The sequence below is a fragment of the Dromaius novaehollandiae genome, chromosome 5, assembly GCF_036370855.1.
Source record: "Dromaius novaehollandiae isolate bDroNov1 chromosome 5, bDroNov1.hap1, whole genome shotgun sequence".
Lineage (NCBI taxonomy): Eukaryota > Metazoa > Chordata > Aves > Casuariiformes > Dromaiidae > Dromaius > Dromaius novaehollandiae.
In genome coordinates this window covers 44,436,113-44,451,253 of record NC_088102.1, presented here as the reverse complement: position 1 = coordinate 44,451,253, position 15,141 = coordinate 44,436,113, and the positions used below count along the sequence as shown (strand labels likewise).

The 15,141-nt window shown below is 38.8% G+C and overlaps 1 protein-coding gene across 8 annotated transcripts in view; it reads left to right on the top strand.

The window, feature by feature from the left end:
* Window positions 1-15,141, top strand: part of PHF21A (PHD finger protein 21A) — a 140,661-nt gene that overhangs the window by 21,518 nt on the left and 104,002 nt on the right. For 6 of the 8 annotated variants that reach the window (XM_064512647.1, XM_064512649.1, XM_064512650.1 and 3 more), the window contains exon 2: window positions 11,511-11,551. The gene's annotated coding sequence lies outside the window, so the exon portion shown is untranslated. Of the gene's footprint in view, window positions 1-9,594; window positions 9,743-11,510; window positions 11,552-15,141 lie in introns of all 8 variants that reach the window. The other 2 variants (XM_064512646.1, XM_064512645.1) reach the window with 1 other exon arrangement.

Below are 15,141 nucleotides of genomic sequence, written 5' to 3'. Positions count from 1 at the left end.
TTTTAGTGTTTAAGGTGTGTTTAGGATGATGATTTTTCTCCCTGACCTTTTTACACAATCCTTTTCTAGAAGATGCAGTAAATAACAAAAGAATTGCTATCCTCTGTATCATAATGAAGATAACCAAAGGTAATAGTGATTTATTCTGTCTGAGCTAACAACAAGCGGGACATACGGAGCTCAGATGCCTGTTAGATTCCGATGCCTTTTTTCCTCCAGCAGTTCCACAGGTAATCCAGTCTCCAAGTGAAAAGAACAGGATCATGTGGATCATCTAAAATACAACTTGCAAGCCAAACTTTTGACAGAGGCGGGGTATGTGGGTGTGTAAAAGATGACTTCCTGATGATCGCTTTAGTTTGAAACAAAAGAAGAGCAGGGAAGTGCTCAGTCTCTTATCCAGTATGCAGAAAGGGAACTCCCGGCTGCCAAGGGAAGGAGGTCCCACTTCTGCCCCTAGCCAGGTACTTCTGCTTACATTTATGCTGGTGGTCCCCAGACCCATCATTGAACCACTTTGATTTGCTGCCTCCCCCCTTTTCTCCCCCCCGCCCCGCCCCCAATAAAAAAGGAGAATGGCTCTTGGTGAGCTGAATTGTGTGCGTGTTTGGAGGGGGGAGGGTTGTTGCTGTGGGGTTTGGTTTGGTTTGTTTTTTTGCAAAAGGCTCCAGTGAGCAATACAGCTGGTACAAGGAGGAAGCTGAACTTCACAGCTGGAAAACAAAATAACGGAGGGAGTCTCGGTCAGCTGCCTGTGGGAGTGCCTGCTCAGCTGCTGGGTAAATGTAAATGAAAGTGGAGAAACTGGAGGTAGAATTATAAACTGGAAGTAGAACTGGGATTTACTTAGACTACCACTATATTGAGTGGTTTAATCTTTCCTTGTGTATGCTCGGAGAACTAGCATCCATTTAGTTAGTTTCTGGACGCGCTGAGAGAAGGTAGTACAGCGTCTGATTCTGAAAGAGCTTTACAGAAGTCTAAAAGATTACCTGTTGCTGTGAGGGGCCCTGACATACAAGCTGTAATCACAGTTCATCTGAATTTTGAACATTTGCTTATTATTACTTGTGTGCCCAGCTTCTGTCTCATGTTTGTGGGAAAATAACGTAGTAGAAGGTGGTGCAGCTAATCTCCACCTATCTGTCACTGAAAATCTCCCTGGTGCTCTTTTTGATCCTTACCCTGTAACGCTTTAAACCAGAAGTCCTACTGATTGCAGGTCTTGTCTGTGTGTGGGGGGTTTTTTTTTGCATTGTTAATGCATTTTAAATTCCTGTGTTGAACAAATTGTTTCGCACTTCAGTTTTGTGTTTCCTAGTTTTAAAATGCCTCCTATAATCGTGTCTGTTTCCTGTCTGTTGCATGTGAGTGGCCCTTCATCAAAATATGTTTAAAACAGGTTTATTCCCTTAACTGATATTCCGTTTAAGTAGCTTTCCCTATACTTTGTGACCATGGAAATGGTGTTACAGATAATATTTATAAGGTGGAAGAAAAACAGGGTGTCTAATGGGACCCCTGCTGTTCTGAAATCTCTTCAGCAAAAACAAGTTCAGACTCTTGGGATTCTGTATAAATAAGTCTTCCATAATACAGAGTGATTTTCTGTAAAATGTGTATTCACTTTAAACTTGTTCACAGTTTCATGTTGGACAGTCCTTTAAAAATTCATATTCTTTCACCTCAGTTCTTTTTTGTAGTGTAATTGCAAAACTTCATTCTTCGTCAGAATGTTAGATTTAAGAAAGTAATTGACTTTCAGTCACTCTGTGCTAATGCTGATGTCGAAAGTCTGTTTTTGCTTGCTCATACTGTTCTTCAGTGCTTATATTTTGGCCTGGCACTTTCACTGCTTCCTCTCCAAAGTCTGGAAGAATGAGCAAAATACTCAGTTACTTTGAGTTACGTTTACTTCTTTTATCCCTTCTCCCCTTTCCAAGAGCAGAATATTTGCCCTCCCTTAACTGTTGAAGGTGTGTGTGTGTGTGTTTTTGTTTTATTTTTTAAATTTTATTCATCGCCTTCAGTATTTTGCTCTTTTAACTTTTTTCCCTTGTTTGGCATTTCCCCCTGCTGGCAAATTGAGTTAATAGCACTTAGGTCTGCTGTGGAAATGGAAGGCCATGGTTGTCCTTCAATGTCACTGTTTTGTGCTTGAAGCACTGGTTGCTTTTCTCTCTCTTTTTTCTTTTTTTTCTTTTTCTTTTTCCCCCTTCCTTCTGAGCTTACCTGGTAGATAGATAAAAATTTAAAGAATAGTTTGCACAGGCAGGGATGTGCACATACCTGAAGTTCTCTCCAGAAGTCACTGTAGCATTTCTGATGAGGTGCCTCCAGTTTTGCATTTCATGTGTAGAGTCTTCTCTTACAGCAGCACCCGGCTCCTCTCCTGCTGTGCTCTGGGCCACTTCCCAAAACTCTAAGACGCTTCTGCCTCACTAATTGTCCAGTTCCCACAAGCCGGTTCCTTCCAAGAGGAAGTGGATTGCTCGAGGGAAAAAATTGTTTGGCACTTAATATGATCCCCCCTCCCCAATATTTTAAAGGGCAAAACAAAAATCCAGAGATCCCTCCATTCTTAATGGAGTTGGAGGAAAAGTACTTAAATCATTACTGGAGGAGAGTTTTCTTAATTTGTCTTGTTCTCTGCCTCTTCAGTTGTTAAAGCAATTTCTTGTATTTCATATGTGTGTTTAATCTATTTTGAATACTGTTCTTTCTAGAAAATAGTCTTCTGTCCTCATCACAACTCCTTCCTCTCCTTCTCCCTCCTTTCCCAAAATAGTCCTCTCTTTCTGAAATACGAAAGAAAGGCAGCAACTTCTCAGTTACTGGGATGATGAATTTACAATGCACCTTAAGAACAGTGCAGGTTAATGAACTGATTTTTCTAGGCACGTGATAAAAATAGGCTCCAAATAACTTCCCTTTGGATACTTCAGAATTTTTGAAACAAAACAGTGGTCTAGTGCAGCTAGGAGGGGAGCGTTTTTTTTTTCTATTTACCTTCTATCCTTTACTTCCCAACCATGTGTATGCTTTTGCAGATAAGTTTTAAATAATAAAAAAGTGGTTCCAGTTCGAAAAGTTAAGATTCATTGATTTTCTTTTCTTTTCTTTTTTTCCCCCCTTCAGTGTAAAAGAAGTTTAACTGAAACTTGATGTTTTCCTAAACAGAAAAACTACAGGTTTCCGGCAACTCTTATGGGACATTGCAGAAGGCAGCAAAGGTTTTTGAAAACATCCCCCAAGCCCTGCCTTCCTGCCATATCTTTATAGCATGTAGACCTTTTAATTCATTTTTCCAAAAAAATCCCTAGCTACCAGCTTCAAATACAAAAAAACCCTTTGCCCTTGTGCTGTTAGTAAAGCATAAATGTGCAGTCCTAATTAAGACTAGCATTTCCTTACAATGTATGTATAGATAAACAGCACCTTCTAAATAACAAAGTGGTTCACTAAGATAAAAGTTCAGATCACACAGCTTTTTATATCAACAGAAATTTAGTCGTGTTGCACAGACGATGGCTTTGTGTTTATCCAAAACTGGTGAATGATAATTCGGAGAGCAAAGTGAGACTTAATGTTTTTGTTAGTATTCCTCCGTCTGCAGTGTGTTACAGAGGTTGTGGTAGCAGCAAGGGGGCTGCCTGTGTTTGGGGGAGTCTGTGTAAAGGAGTGCTGTATATATCCCAGAGGTGCCCCAGGTTCGGTGCAGGCCACGCACCTCTACTCTGCTTATGGGAATGCTGTGGATGGGTCACCCCTTAGTATAATTTTAATAAGAAGAACAGGAAGAAAGCCAAGATAATAGTGTAGGGGAAAAAAACATTCAGACTTTTTCATGAGCCATTGTTTAAAATGGTAACTCTTTTGCTTTAATTGCTGGGTTGTTCTTTTTAAGAAATGATTTTTAAAATGGCAGCAACTTACTATTTTTTTCCTCTAGAGAAGGAGAGGGAAGGTGTATGAGTGAAAAAAGTGAGAGGATAAGTTTTATTTTAAAGATGGATTAAATGGTTAATCCTTGATGAGTTGCAGAAATCAAGCTAACTTCTCCCTTCCAAACATAAATGGCTTTAGCACATGCTTTTCTGATTTGAGAAGTATACCAACTGTTCTGACAGCGTGTGTGTATGTGCATGTTTAAAAAGTGCAAAGCCCCATAGTTCACAAATCCCCGCAGGTGAGAGAGAGAATCCTGAGATTTTAAAACACAGTTATGCTAATTTCCCACCAGGCCAAATGGGATTGCTTATTTTGCTACCTCGTGAGCTTCGGTGTGGTTTCCACCCCTCCTCTTCCCCGTCCTCCTCCCCCCACCCAAGCAGAAAGACTAAATTCAGCAAGACCTACTCATTTCTGTTAGAATGGTAGTTGTAGGAAACCAGAACTAAGATTGTAATGCTTACCTGCTTAAATGTGTTTCTGCTGATATTTTTATTTATATGTATGTGTATATGTATATATTTTTAAAATAAGACTGTAAAGTGTTTTTCTTCTATAGAGTAGGGATAGCCTTTTTTAGCTGTAATGAGTCTTTCAGCTCTGTCTGTATGTTAAACATAGTATTGCTTCCGCAGAAACTGCTGATGGTGTTATGTGCTTCCATTGAAAACATGGTTTGACAGTTTTCTAAACTATTTTAGGGAAGGTGAGCCAACCTGTCCCCAAGTGAAATCAGTTTCTGGTGTCTTAAACTCTAAATTGCGTCTGTGTCATGGCTAACTTTAAGGGCAGTAGGAACTCACAGAGGTAGAATCGGAGCTTTAGCTTTTAAATTCGGTAGGTTAATGTCTGCATGCGCCAATAGAAAAGTGTAGTTCCTTAACCGTTTGGTGGGAACTAGCTACCAGTGTTGGGTGGGGTGGGGGAAAGGGAGAGGGGGAGAGGGTAAAAAGGAGCTGTGCACGTGGAGGAGGAGGAAGGCATGCCCAGTGCCCCCCAGCGCCGTCTCTCCTGGGTTATCCCAGGCAGTCCTGTCCCTGCCGGCGCAGTGGCCGGGGCCGGCCAGCTGCTCTCGCAGGCAGCGCGACTCCCTGCCACTTCTCCCAGCTGCAGCACAAAGCGAGATCAGATTCCTTGCGCTGGCACGCACAAGACTTGTTTTTAATCCCGGAAGCGACAGCACCAGTGGTAGTAATGTGGTTGTTGAAATGTGAGCTTTATAATAGTGTAATGTGAAATAGCTTGTATACCCCCTCTCTGGGCTATGGTTGGTGTTTCTCTTTCCTGACACTGTAGAAGTCCGGTCCTGCTAAGGTATATGAGTTGTTTCATTTTTTGATTGGTGAATCATATTAAAGTAACTTTTATAATGACTTGTTTTCCTAGAAGATATTGCTAGAGTGTCCTGTATATATAGGGTGCCTTCCAAATACAGAAAGGATAGCTGTTGCTTTGAGGAGTTCCTGTCTAAAGACAAAGACTGTCAATCCATTGTGCGTATGTAGTTTCTTGGCGTTTTGTGTGTGCGTGCCTGTGTTTTTTAAGGCAAAATTAGCCAGCCTTAATATTGTAAAACAATGCTCTGAAACAGGAGAGAATGTCAGCCTCATAATTGCCTCTGCGCAATTAGTCCTTTTCCCTCTGAGTCCATCCTGCAGACTAAACAGGACAGAGGTCCTATTAGCAAAAAATAAAAATTATTTAATATTATAATGTGATAAATTCATACAAAGTGCCTGATAAAAAGTTACATGGTCTAGCAGTAAATGTGATGTTCTCTAATTTTTCCAGTGCCCTTTATTTGCAATGTATGTTAAAACTAGTATTTTTATATGAAAGAGAAAACATCAAGTCCAAATATACTATGTTTATAGTATGTGTATGTGTGTGTGTGTATATATATATGTGTATATGTGTGTATATATATATATATGTGTGTGTATATGTGTATATATATAAATCTGTTCAGTTAATTTACTGTAGCTGGGATGACTGCAAAGTGGCTATGCAAATGGTTAAGTAGCGCTAAGTCCCTGCATGCCTGGATTCATCAAAATGCCTAGTACTGAGAGAACACCACCCACATTCCCCTATGATATGGAAGTAGCATCCCCCAAAAATTTCATTGCATTTGCTGCTAAAAGCATGTAGTAAATTGTGTGAATAGACAAAAGCTGTAGGGGGGGAGGGGGAGAACCTGGCTCTTCGTTCACTGGGTTGTGTGACTTTTAACTGTAGAAAACTCAGGTCAGATGTCAATCAAGTAAAACTGAACTGTGGCCGTTGCATAGACGGGTGCTAACGCGTTATGTGCAGCCAAGCCTCTGAGAGTGCCGCCTTCGGAGCTGGGAGGCAGGGTGGCTAGGGACTGCGCTAAGCATGGCTCTTCGTTTCCCACATCTTTTTCCAAAGAAGTCTCTCTGGTTACAGTAGCATAAACTTTATTGTATAGCATAAAGGTGACAATTAGTATCTGATTGATGTAACTGAACATTTTAAAATACAGATACTTAGCATTTAGATGGTCTATTAAATCTTCAAATGCCATACACTAAAAGTTTAACCGTGTGGATTTCTTTTGACGTCCTCTGGGGCTATCAGATCGTAAACATAAGAGTTTGTGTTTGAGGTCTTTGTTTTCATAACAGTTCCATGGTTTCTCTGTATTTACAAACATAAACCGTGGTAATGGTGGTGTATTTTTTTTCTTTATTTATGTTGTCTAGAAGCACTGAAAAAGTTGTAAGGTATCGTTTGTTTGTTTGTTTGTTTGTTTTTAAAAAAGTGTATGCATATATCGAACAAAGTTTGTTTTAGATATGTCACACATTTTTCTGGAAATCCTACCAGCGTGAAAGGAAGCAGTAGAATTATTGTGTAGGAAAGGGAGCAGAGAAATTAATTTCTTTTTTAAAATTAGACTGCAGAATAACTTAGGTTGGAAGGAAATTTTAAGGTCATCTCATGCAACCCTGCTGCTCAGAGCAGGGCCAGCTTCAAAGTTAGATCAGATTGCTCAAGGTCATATCCAGTCAAAGGCTAAAAATCCAGTTGACTATTTAAAAATATAACTTGCTATTTCTATTAAGATATTCAGACCAATAAGATGGAGTTTAATAATAATAAAAAAAAAAACTTCTGATGTTAGTAAAATTATTAACCTGGTCTTCAGCAGTCCATCTTACTCAAAAAATGTATTTCTAAAACTTTGATATTTACATTATAATGTTAATTTAAAATGCTTTTTGTTTTGAGCTTGTAGCAAACATGCTTAAGCATTGCTTAATCTTCTCTTCTGATCATGTGGTTTAATATGTATGCTTTAGGAAGAAGGGAATATTTTTAATAGAAAGCAGAGATGGATGCAGAAGTATGACTCCCAGAGCTGGGGTTTTAAAATTCCTCAATATTGCAGAATTTACTGTTATAATCCGAGAGCTGGCTATGCAGACTTATACTGAAGAGAGCTTACAGCCCATGTCACTAGGGCCTTCCAAGGAAAACCTCAGCAAATTGAATAGCTGAGATTTCATGGTGCATTGCCACTTGCTCAAGTTTTATGTTAAGAAAACAGTGCAAAATGCTCAACTTTTCAGACCTTCTTTGATAATAGGAGTGATTTTGAGCCCTCTATTTAATTTTATCTTTCCAGTGTATGTTGTAGACTGTGTATATAAGCAAGAAAGTGAGACAGAGAATAGGAGTTTGTATGGGCATTCTGGGTATGGGCAAGAAATAATCACATTTCATCTGTAGGAGCAGAATGTCTCTATCAGATACCTTTTCCACTAGTACTACTCTAGGTTGGTTCCCAGTAGCCTCAAATGCGCAGAGCGTTGTCGAGGCCCAAAGCTACAGATTTATTTGGTCATAAAGTATTCTCTGGCAAGTTTTCAATTTGGGATTTTGAATTGTCAAGCTCCGCTAATTCATTATGGCCTTAGGAAGTATAGTTACATTCTGTCCTTTGTCAGTAAGAGCAAATAGATTGATAATTCCTTACTTTCAGAGCTGTGATTGCTAGGAAGAATATCTGTGCAAGCAGCACTTGAAGTCAAGATGCTCCTCCTGTTGCCAAAATGGCCACAGGTTAAGTAGCAACATCAGATATGTCGCGTTCTCTATTGCCACGTGAAATTCAGTTAGCCATGGAAACTGCCTTCTGGGGGCTTGAATCTCTTTTACTCCAATATTGATGATGGCCACTGTGCAGAGGACTTCTTGAGCCATATAGCAGACTTCAGCATATATGAACCTGCTATTTGTCAATCAAAATTAAAGATCATGCCCAATGCTTGCTGTTGCCAGAGGAAGTTGTGGCTTCGCGATAGATAATGATGCCGTATAGAGAATATCGGTCTTGACCATGTTTTCATCTCTACTTGCTCTCACTTTTGACTAGACAAACGTAATAATAATGCTTTTTCAGGATCCTGATCCCCTGCATCTGCTGCCTTTTAAAAATTACCAAACTTCTTTTTTTAGGTTAGTTGTATCACGCCAGTGAATGTGAGAAATAGTTTGTTCGGTATTCCAGCCAATCTGTGTGTCTTTTCTTCTGTTCCCCCTTTAAAAATGATTAAGTTGACATGGAAGGTACAACTGTGTTTCTCTTTTGGGGCAATAGAAGCTCAGCTTGCATGTAGAGGAGGAGACTTTTGTTGTATTTATGATCTCAGAAACAAAGGGGACATATATCACCTCAGATCTGAGAGAACTCACTGTCTCCATTTATTCACCACTTGTGCAGGTCATCCAAAAGACACCTAAACACAGAGGTGGTTGTGTCCTGTGATTATAGACCACGTTTTAATTGGCACGCTCCACTGACACTGGGTCTTGCCAGGAATGGGAAAGCTGGGAGGCAGGCAGGCAGGCGTGCTAGCTTCTGCCCTTTTGTTGGACTGTTACAACAGCCTGAGTAGCAACCATCCGCCCTTCCCCTTTTGGGAGGATCAGAGCTAGGAATCTTCTGGACATGATGTCTTGATTCAGCGCACTGTTGTATATGTATGTTTTGATCTTTTTCAACTTTCTGTGGTACTAATAAAGATGGAGCAGAAATTGGTCAGAATCTTCTAGGCCAGCTAGTCCTCTGCACAGAAAGTGATACAGACTTCACCATGGTTAACAATCAGGTTATTGTAAGGGTAAGCATAGGTACCGCTATAAAAATATTAAGAACTATGGAAAATTAAGTCCAGATAAGATACTTGGAATTATCACACTTGGATGTTTGTTCTTCATTTCTCAGTTTCAATTTCCTATCTAAGCAAACTTGTGTGTATCAGGTGCAAGTTTTTCTGTGGCTCTCATTAGTCTGTTTCTTATGAGGAAACCAATTCTGTATTTGCTGTAGAGCTTAGGTGTTGAATAGAAAGAAGGCATGAGGCTGCAAACCAAAAACTCAGAATGAAAAGAAATTGTTTAACAGATACTTCATTCTTTAATTTTATCCTCTCTGCTACATGGGGTAGAGTTGCCAGGAAAAATACTATGCTTGCATGAGGGCAGAATTAAGGTATTTTGTATTTCGAAAGGCTTTACTTTCAAACATTAACCTGCTCTCAACACTTAAAGAAAAAGAGCTGTATTAAATTATATACAGAATAGGATGCAAATGTATTTCCATTCCCTGTCTAGGTCCTCTTTAAGTGACTTCTCCAAGGCAACACAGCAAATCACTCAGAGTCACGGTTAGACTCCTGGAGTTGCTAACTCTGCCCTTGGGAGCCCCTGGCTCCTCAGCCTGGGGTTGCAACCCTTCAAAGTGGTGACAAGCAGCTCAAAGGTTTGTAACCATGCAGCTTTTCTCTCGGTGTTAGCTGAGAGAGAGATTCACTCTTGATGAACCTAGGGCCCTGCTATGGAGGGGGTTCTCTACATAGAGCCAGGGGGAAAAGAGAAAGGAAGGAACAGTTAATCATGCTACTACTTTAAGAGTGACAGTTTTCTGTTCTGTTCTCTGTGTACTTGTGCAGCAAACAAACTGATGCTTTTCTTTTTGAATAAAAGTCATGCTCTTTTATTCTAAGACTGTATTTATAGATGTGTACTACCAGGATTCTTTTGTTTAGCTTTCATTGCTGTGGATGACTGTGACTGAAAAAAAAATTTTATAGCATTGAAACATAGTTGTAGGCTTCATGCCTATTGAAAAGTGCTTGTAGTGATTAAAGAGCTTCCTGTATGGATTTTCAGACCAATAAAATAACTGATCGATAGTGGAAGATGGAGGTAACAACTAAGGTGTTAGGATCAAAGAAGAAACAACTAGAATTTGAGAATGAAGACTCTTTTCAATAACTGTCAACAGTGAGGGTGTTTCAGGTTCTGTGGCATCCAGAGCAAATGCACTTAATATGAGCATATCCTCAAAACAGTCCATCCTCCACTTCTCGTGTCCTACCATGTTAGTAATTGGACATAAATTAATTCTGAAACACTTTTTCAGGTTTATTTAAATAAACAGCTTCACTCCTGTAATATTTTGATGTTCCAAATGCACAATAAAATCCGGCACTAGGGGAGAGAGGCAATATGCCTAGTCACTACCAACAAGTAGGCTTTCCATTTTCTGTTCTGTTCTAGGTGTTCATTGGCACCCTACTTCTGCTGGTTAGCAAATGTAAACTCCATCATTTTCAGTGGTCTCCATTGACTGAGACATTATGTGGGTTTCTGCTGCTGTATCTATTTATAACACTGGGGCTTAAACTTCAACTTCAATGGCTTGTGTGGATAGAAACATAACTGCAAAAATCTTCTTGGTTGTGGAATCAAACCTTAAAATAGACTAATATTCTAGTATTTTACTAGAAAACAGGAGTATTTTAGAGGGTTTTTTTTTTCCTTCAGGCAAAGTAATTGAGCAAATGAATTGCCATTTATATTTTAGCTATCTTTTTAGGGCTCTGACTCACGATTTTGCATGATTCATATGAGGATGATTTAAGAGGTACCACCTTTCTCTGCTGCTAAATGTTCTGCTTCCCATGACACAGGCAGCATAATGGACAGCGCATCTGCTCAGCCTCCACAGTTCATGACCTAGCATATTAGCTTAAACTGCCATTGATTTCAGTTTACATTAGTACTCTGGGATTTGAGCTCCAGTGACTGTGCTGACACATCACCTGCTCTACCATCTTTGCTGTGTTGGTATAACCTCTAGCAGAGGAGGTGGGCAGATGTCTGGGGTGGGTAACTGTCATATTTAGCTGTGACAACGGATGACTTGTGATTTAGATCTTAATAAATATGATGGAGATAGGGTATTTTACCAAGGGTTGGGTGACAGAGGCCTTGCACAGAACTAGAAAAGCTTGTACCTATGATCTCTTCTTTCGCTAGTGACAGTAATAGTTAGTATTTTAGTCTGGATTAGAATTGTAGGTCTCCCTGGCTTTTTCTGCCATGTCAAATGGATTTTCTTTTTAGTTTCTGCATTTAAAAAAAAAAAAATCTTTCCAAATCTGTGAATATTCTTTTTCTTGTTTCAAACTCTATTCAAGCTATTTTTCATTATTTTTTGTTTTGTTTTTGTTTCTCTTTTGTAGGAGGGGGTAGAGAGCTGAAGGAGATAATTTTCTCAGAACTGGTAAGTACTTTTTGCTGGGCAAAGATGGTTTACCTAAGAATAGATGGTACTAAGAGTTAGCAGCCATTTCTGGAAAAGTTTGATGTTTACTGAAACTGAAATTCTATCAATTTTTATATTCAGAAATTAAACCTTAAAAAGTAAATGTTGCCGATAGAAGCAGAAATCCTATAAATAAAATCATTTTAGGTCTAAGAGATTCGGGCCTCAGGTAGGTAATTCCAGCAAACTTAACAATCTATTTAAAAATAATAATAGGGCTTTTTTCCTATATAGTATGAAAACATTTATTTGAAGGGATTTTAGGTGCCAAATTCTAAGTTATTCAGAGTCCTTACGTACCCACAGAAGGCATTCATAGCTTTTGTGCAGGTCCTACCTGTGTTGTTATGTGTATACCTTAAATCAGCAGTTTCCAAGTGTAGTTCCCAATATAACAGGTTAAGTGGCTTTATATTTTAGAATTTCTGACATAGACTAAAGGGGTTTTTTTAGCACCTCTCTATTATTACCCCAATTAATGTACGCATGTGATTATTATTATAGATGTTAATGGTTCATTTAGTCTCTGAATATTTATATTGTATGTAAACATATGCACTAACTTAACTGAGGTGCCTTGGGGTACTTAATTGGATATGAAATTTTAACAGTCTTGAAGTAACTATCTAAGAAATAAAGGATTATTTGTGACAAATGTGTGCCAGCAAGACATTGAATGGAGGACTGCTGCTTCCAAAAGTTAGAATTTATCCAGTAAACTGCAAATTTACTACTTGCTCTCAGTATTCTTCCTGTTTGAGGCTTGGAAGTATGTGTCAAAGCACAAAAGATGCATGTACTGCACAATCCCCTGCTTTCCTTTGGAATTCACCAGTTTGAGCACTGAATAAGGCATTTATGCTCTTTCTTTTAAAATTTAATGGGATGAAGGATGTTTAGAGACCAGACCAGCCATGGAACTCCAAATAAGCTACAAGCAGAAGTATTTTTTTAATTAAAAAGTTTACCTAAGAGTAAAGTAAAAAACACCATGTATTTTATTATTAATCCACAGATAGTTTATAATGCCATGGGACTTAAATTTTTACATCTCCCCTCAAGGTTCAGTCTAAAAAAAGTTCAAGAATAGTGAAGATTTTTTTACACTTACAAAATACATGTGGCCACTCACCAGGCATCCTCAAAATCTGTTAGGTAGTTCTGTACCAACTTTCAAAGGAGATGCTATTGATATTTAAGCAGTTGCCCTCATAGATATTTCTAGAGATTATTCTGCATAGGATAAAGGAATACAGTTTATGATTTGTTGGATGTAAAGAATGTTTTCTTCTTCCCCTCCCTCTTGAGAATTAGAATTGGAAATATGTTTAAGGTATTCAATGGGAATTTTGGACAAGGATAACTTTCAATAGTTATTCTTGCTTGGGGAGGTAAACTACAAGTGCATATACCCAATTTTTGGTTAGTAACTTTGTCTTATATTAAGCTCTTTCCTCAGTAAATATAGTAAGCTTTGACGTTCTCTTCTCTGTACCACTTTCACCATCTCCCAAATCATGCCAGCCCGGGGAAACCTTAGTTAAGGATATGGTCTCTTCAGCTTTGTGCTGCCTTGCCCAGTGATCATATGAACCGTGTTTTAAAGAACTCCTTTACTGGTTGCTTCCTAGTGTTCTTTTGGAATAGTCATCATTAGCTTATAAGGTAAAATATTATGCAGAGCATTTGTCCTTTTAATCCCTGTGCCCCCAGATGTGCGCGTGTGCTATCTGGATTTTTGCATCAGTAAAATGCGGACAAATGGCAGTCCAGTAAGGCTTTGTGCTCTTGCTCTCCAATCCTCCTGGTTTGTTTGTCTCCTTTCAGTTCTAGAGTGCTACAGTTGAATGACAAATGTATGTATCTTCTGTTTGGAAGTCGGCAACTTGACCGAATTTTAAAATGAAAGTCTTGTTTGATATGTTCTCCCAGCCTCACTAATGATTTGGATGCTTAGAGCACTTCAGAAGCTCCTGACATAATTTCTTCATTGTCCTGTGCCTGTTTCCTTTTGTGTAAAGTGGTGGTGGTGGTATGTGCTTCAGCTTGGATGCCGTGCCAAATATAGCGTAACTTACCACAGAACTGGTAATTGCTAATCCCAGTTTTGCTTTGCTACAGAGAAGGGTGGTGCTGGTAGCTGACGAGTGCAGCTGCTGGGAGGGGAGGCGATTCCAAAAGACTAGTCCTTACTCTGTGCTCCTCTGTGATGGAGCAGTGTTAATTTCTGTTCCTTACATCTGAGCCACTTAATTTTTGAGGAGAGGAGATTGTTTTCTTGTGCTTAAAATGAGCTTCAGTGTAACTTTGCCAGCAGAAGGTAATTGGAAGTAAATGATATTGCAAAGGCAGTTCCTCTGAGACCATAATGGGGGAAGGCAAGTAAAAAGAAAGAGTGAAGAGCTGGCAAACCTGCAAAAAGAAGAAGAATGGTCAAAAGTTTCTGTTATTCTCTCTTGCCTTTTCTAGGAGGCTTCAATATTATGGGTTGAAATTAATTCTTCAGGATAATGTAGTGTGAGACCTATTTCCAATTTATAGAAGATCTGTTTAAAAATCTTTGCAGTTAAGGAGTCAATCTATTAACTTTCTAAAATTATAATGGAGAAAACATCTCAAATTGTAACAAATATTTTTGGCGTGGAACTAGCAAATGATTTGTTATGTTACTTAAATAGCTTTGGTTTTTGAGTTGTCACAATGTGCTTCCTGCTGTAAGGCAGTGAATTATCCTTGTTCCTGTCCATAACTGCATTAACACGGCTAAAATTTTTGTAGACTGAACTATCACTTAGTTCTGAAAAGCACTATCACGTTTTCGTTAAGCCTTCTTAAAATTAGTTTTGAAAAATCTTTCTCGCTGTTAAAGGCATCAATCAAATAAAGTTGGATTAATTTTTATGAACCATCAGTACTTCAATTTCTGTCTCTCAAACTAAGTTCTGCATTAATAATAGTTGCTCAGTCTTTCCCCCCGGAAGTACCATATCTTTTTTCACATTAACTAGTACTAGGCTTTACAGTCCCGTGTATTAAAAACATGTTTGTCATTGACCGTCATATTTGAGATAAATGTTTTTTCTGATGTTTTGAACTTTAAAGTTAATATGTAGTCATAGAATGGTACTAGCTATTCATTTGCTATCTCGTTCATTGAAGATGCATTTTAAAAAAAAGAAAAAAAAAAACCTGTGGCCATATTTGCCTGTATTTTTACCCCCAAATTGAATTTTCTAGGGCTTATGAAAGACTCTTTGCTTCTGTAATGACTCTGATCTTCAGCAGTCAGTCTCCCACCAGGTTCCTTAAAGAATGATTTCTTTTGAAACTGCAATGACAGGGACTTAATGCAGACTATAGTTGCTCCTGTCTGTGAGTGGAAGTAATAATCCAGCATTCTGTTTTCTCATTAAGGTTTGTGGTAATAGAACAGGGAACTATATGTAATTTCCATGTATCCCTTGATACAAATTACAGTTTTATAGAGAGTAGTGCTGCAGAGGCAGCTGTTCTAGCTGTTGTGTTACATGTGGGAGAGACCCTTGGAG